Source organism: Nicotiana sylvestris, chromosome 11 (assembly GCF_000393655.2).
Source record: "Nicotiana sylvestris chromosome 11, ASM39365v2, whole genome shotgun sequence".
Classification (NCBI taxonomy): domain Eukaryota; kingdom Viridiplantae; phylum Streptophyta; class Magnoliopsida; order Solanales; family Solanaceae; genus Nicotiana; species Nicotiana sylvestris.
The window spans coordinates 31,533,010-31,539,069 of NC_091067.1; positions in this window are offsets into that span (position 1 = coordinate 31,533,010).

Genomic DNA, 6,060 nt, shown 5'->3' on the forward strand with positions numbered 1-6,060 from the left:
AGCTAAAGGCAAGTTCACCCCAAACTGGCAGAGGCCGTTCATAGTGACAAGAATGTTACCCAATGGTGCTTTGTATTTAACAGACATAGAAGGCAAATGTATAGATATGTCTATCAATTCGGATGCGGTCAAGAGGTACTATGTATGAGTCTGTTGCTTATTTTCAGTCGCATTTTGTACTTGGCATGTTCAAGGTTGAAATGACGAAGGCATTTTATTCCGCTACCCAAACACTTTTATCCTTTGTTATCCCGTTTAAGCCTTATTTATTTTCTTTCATACCTCTCTTTTGGAATCAGTAACAGTATTAGAGAATGAAAAAAAATGAATGAATGAATGAAAAATAAGAAGGAAAAGAAGGAAAAAAAAGAAAGAAAAAAGAGAAAAAAAGAAAGACAAAAAGAAAAGAAAAGAAAAGAAAATCAACAAAAACAAGCAAATCCCTTTTAAACTACGTTCGACCTGATTTCTTTTAAGGATACGTAGGCAGCCTCACAGTTCGGTCCCATCAAAATAAAAATTAAAATTCCCCAGACCCAAAGAAACTGGGGCAGAAGTTTTGGTTTTGAAAAGATCTGATTCCAAAAGTTGTAATTTTGACCCCTTTTCATCTTAAGTTAGTTTGAGCCTTCATGCCACCTTTTTTTTCTAACCCTGTCCAAAAGCCTACATTACGGTCCAAAGAAAGACCTTTTGATCAATCTTTTAGGATGTCAGGTCAAGCGAGATAGAGGTATGATTTACATCATGGGTAGTACTTTATTCATGGGCGCAAGAGAGAAAATTTAAAATGAGAGAGTCTTATTGGTGAAAACCCTCACGGGCACCGTAAGGCGATGGTGAGCTGAGAGAAAATTTAAAATGAGAGAGTCTTACTGGTGAAGACCCTCGTGGGCACCGTAAGGCGATGGTGAGTTTAGAGATGAACAAATGAGAGAGGCTTGTTGGTGAAAACCCTTCAGGGCACTACAAGTCGAATGAGGTTCGTGACTTTACAGAGAAATTGGATCAGTTATAGCCCGATTTTAAAGTATGAAGACATGACATGAACTGAAAATATGATTGGTTGGACGGATTAGGCTGATCAGTTCGAAATGCATGTCATGATCATTGGAGCTGGCTGCTTCCCTCAGATAAGTTTTCTTTTTCTCATTCTTCTTCATATAGTCATCTGTGCTCCAAATTTTTCTTTGTTCCTTTTGTCAAAAATTATTTCACTTTGCTCTTTGAGTCTATCTTTATGGGTCTCTTTTGAGTTAGCCCTTGTTGAACAAGCAGGAAAGGCTTTCAAAGCCTACTACCAGCTTCTAAATTGCACAAAGCGGAGTCTGGCCAGGCACATCACAATTGACTTGATTTAGAATAAGCAGTATGGTGATAACTGAGGTTCAGGCAATCAAGTGAATCTTGAATTTTGAGAAAATACAAGGATTCATCAACTTTCAAAATGAAAATACAATGCAACAAGTAAGGGTGAAAGATTCAGGTCGTGTAGAGGTTTTGTAGCCTAGTTCCAATCAAAAGGTCAAACAACTCCTTGTTAGCCCGAAGCAGCTAATTAGAATGAAGCATGGTAGTGACGGAAGCAGACGCTCAACAATGATGCCACAAACTAACCACCACATTTTCAAACTAACAAGATTTTTCTGAAACAGGGGCAGGAATTTTTTTTTTAAATCCACAAGGACTTCCCATGGAAAAGCATGGTTCAGAGAGCAAGAAATTCTATTCAAAACCCTCCAAGATGAGAGCATGGTTCAGGTAAGTTCATTCTAAGTTATCAGGACCCTCCTGGATAGTGGGACTTAATTTTAAGTTTTCAGGACCCTCCTAGATAATGGGACTTAATTTTAAGTTTTCAGGACCCTACTGGATAATGGGATTTAATTTTAAGTTTTCAGGACCCTCCTGGATAATGGGACTTAATTTTAAGTTTTCAGGACCCTCCTGATAATGGGACTTAATTTTAAGTTTTCAGGACCCTCCTGGATAATGGGATTTAATTTTAAGTTTTCAAGACCCTCCTGGATAATGAGATTTAGTTTTCAAATTTTCAGGACCCTCCTGGATAATGGGATTTAGGTTTTTAAGCTTTCAGGACCCCCATGGATAATGAGATTTAATTTTAAGTTCTTAGGACCCTCTTGGATAATGGGATTTAATTTTAAAAGTTTTCAGGACCCTCTTGGATAATGAGATTTAGTTTTTAAATTTTTAGGACTCTCTTGGATAATAGTTTTTAGTTTTTAAATTTTTCAGGGCCCTCCTGGATAATGAGATTTAGCTTTTAAATTATTAGAGCTCTTTTAGGTAACATGATTCGATTAAGACTCACAGATGTGCCCAGATTCCAAACTGGGGCAAAAAAATTTCTTTTGTTTTGTCTATTTTGTTGTAATGGCAGGCGCCCACCTGGAGAACACAGGAATACAGTTCAAGTTTTGGCAATCGGTGCCCACCTGGAGAACAATGGAATACCATTCAAAGTTTTTGGTAATCAGGTGCCCACCTGGATAACGAGGGAATACAATTTAAGTTTTAGCAATCAGGCACCCACCTGGATAACGCGGGAATACAATTCAAGTTTTAGTAATCAGGCGCCCACCTGGATAACGAGGGAATACAATTCAATGTTTTAGCAATCAGGCGCCCACCTGGATAACGAGGGAATACAGTTCAAGTTTTGGTAATCAGGCGCCCACCTGGATAACGAGGGAATACAATTTAAGTTTTTAGCAAGCAGGCGCCCACCTGGATAACGAGGGAACACAGTTTCAAGTTTTAGCAATCAGGCGCCCACTGGATAACGAGGGAATACAATTCAAGTTTTTAGCAAGCTGGATAACGAGGGAACACAGTTTCAAGTTTTAGCAATCAGGCGCCCACTGGATAACGAGGGAATACAATTCAAGTTTTTAGCAAGCAGGCGCCCACCTGGATAACGTGGGAATACAGTTTCAAGTTTTTGGTAATCAGGCACTCATCTGGATAACGAGAGAATACAATTTAAGTTTTAGCAATCATGCACCCACCTGGATAACAAGGGAATCCATTTCGAAATTATTGTGATTTTCAGGCGCCCACTTGGAAAACGAGAGAATTCATTTTAGAGTTACTTCAATTCGCAAATTCAAGAAGCATCAAGAGCCTGCCTGAAGAACATGGTCCATTTCTCAATGGCATATTGAAGATCAAGTAGAGATTCACGGAAGATTCAAGACAAGAAGTAGATAGGATTTTTATTTTTCTTTTACTTTTGCTGTAATTTTTCCTTTTTATTTTTGATGTAATGGCAGGAACCGCGGACCGGAACCTCGACGACGACACCTCAATCGGCTCTCCACCTCGGCATACTCCATCACTGTTCCTACTTCTGAACTACACGTGACCTGATTCCTTTATAGCCAAGGATATGTAGGCAGCTTAGATACCAGGGCTCGGTCACATTCTCTTTATTTCTCTTAGTTTTTGGTCTCCCTAAATAAGGGTCGGGTCAAAAAACCTGTCTAGTCGTTCTTTGTCTGACAATACTTCATATTTCCAGTCAAAGAGGGGCAGCTGTAGACATGTAATTTTTGACCCTCCCCGAGTTTTTACTCATTTTAGCTTTTAGATATTTAATTTAGGCTTAATATCGCTATTTTACCTAGTTTTAACTATTTTACTTTATTGTATCACAAAAATGAAAAATTACAAAAATATTTTTCTTTTATTTAGCTAATTCATATTTTATCTAGTTAATTTTGGTTTATCTACCTTTCATAAAATTAAAAATACAAAAATAGTATTGATATTTTATTTTTCCAAAAAGATAAGAAGAGAAATTTCAAAAAATATATATCTATAGTTACTTAGTTTAGTTTAAAAGTTATAGGCCTTTAATAAGTATTGAGTAGTTTTTAATTATTTTTTTATTATTTATTTATTCGGCTATCATGTTTTCATTTTTAGTAATTTCCTACCAATTAAATAATTAGTTTTTTTTGTCTCGTCTAAAAAAAGAAGAAAAAAAGAAAAATGGAAAACAAACAAACAAAAATGAAAATAAACAAGAAAACAACAAAAAATGAAAGAAGAGAAACGAAGTAGCAGAAAAGAGCAAGAGTATAAGAAACAAAAATTCAAAGTGGTCCCATTTTACCCTTTTTCTTCCCATCACGTGCCTTCCTGTTTTTTATATATTTCCTTCAGAATTCTTTCTTTTTCCTGAACCGACCAAATATTTTCATCTGACTCTTATACATTATTCTTGATTCACCTTCCTCACGTATATAATTTGATACACTCCATGCACTGAAATTTTGGGGACCACACGTTGAAGATACTTTTCTTTTTCTCCAAGCACGGAAAAAAACACTGATCGACATATATATTTAGAGGAGCTGAACCCTAAGGGACCGGGCTTCTGGACTCCTTTCCAATGCGGCAACCGCCTCCAGTCATCTACTCCACCCTAGAGCAGCCTCCGTCGCCGGCAACCCCAGAACCGCCGCCAGACCGCCGTCCACCACGAGGCTGCCGTTTTCGGCGAGCTTCACTCTCACACACGACCACAACTCCACCCATAAACGAGCTCACAGCCGCGACACCATCCAAAACTAACGCCCTCACTCACCTCTTCTTCTTCACCAAAAGGCTGGATCGACTGAACCTCTTGAACACCCCAAGATCCGCCGAACGTCTTCTTCTCTTGTTACGTGAAAACCATAATTCCTTTACCCACGCATAGACTTAGCAGAACAAGGAGATAACGAGGCAGTCCGGTCAATTTCAGCGAGGTTCCCAATCGATAGCGGTCTTCTATTTGAGTTCCTGTCGGAGGTTCGAGTTTCATTTCCAGTTGTGGTTCAAACCCGGGATTTCCTTTTAGTCAAATTTTCAGAATAATTTTGGTTCATCTAAGGTTTACTCTCTTCTCATTTCTTTTAATTAATATTTCAATAAATGCTTGTTGATTGTTTATATTGCTTGGTTAATTTCTTGGTGGCCTTCATGTTTGATTGGAAACGTTATGACGTTCATTTCGATTATTTGTTTTAACATGAGATGAACGAACTAATTCAGATTTGGACATAACAATGTTTGGGCTGCGGGATGGTTTAAGTTAAAAGATAAAAATCGGGTAGTGGAGGTTTGAACATAATTAAAGAGAATTGGGTTTAATATGATATGTTTCATTTCTGCTTCATTATTGCTAGTTTCATTTACGCTAGGAGTATGCTTAGGCCGACAACATTTGGGTAGGCAATCTTAGGATTTTTCTATTTGTTTGCTTTTAATTTCGAGGAGAGAGGTCGTTCCCTTAGTTAAATTTATCCGGGGAATGCCCCGAGGGATTTGTATATATTTTTATTCGGGGTATGCCCTGAAGTATTTGTAAATGGAGGCCAACAGTAGAAACTTATAGTGTTTTTATTTTATTTTCATTTTTCTTTTACTTTTATTTAGGCGGGGACGATCTTGAGCCTCTTGTGTGTTTATTTTCCTTTTTCTGTGTTTTCTACTTCAATTAAATGTTTTAAAAACTAACTAGATCGAGTACGCAACCGTGATTTTTACGGGACTTGGGGAGTGCCTAACACCTTCTCCCCGAGTCAAATGAACCCCCTTACCCGAATCTCTTGTGCAAACTTAGTTTGGAGTCCAAAGTGTTTTAAAAGGAAAATTATTTTTTTTTAAAACGGTGACCTGGCACACTGAAACCAATGTCAGGTGGCGACTCTGAGTTATTTCCATTTGAACCCAATTTTGTCACTTTCGAATTTAAAAACCCTTTCAAGCTTTACTAAATCTTTTTATTTATTTAAGAGGGTTAGTGAGGTTTGTTAAAAAAGGGGTGTGACAAAGTGTGTGTTTTTTTACCCTACGACCACTTAATGAGTCTGAATAGGTCTGTATGATTAAGATCTACAACAGAGACTTAATTTCATTAAGATACTATCACATATTCATTATTAACTGCCGTCACCGCCTACCATTATCAACTGCCACCATACCACCACCACCACCACGCCACCATCATCCTCAATCATAGCCGCCACCATTATCGACCATCACCAC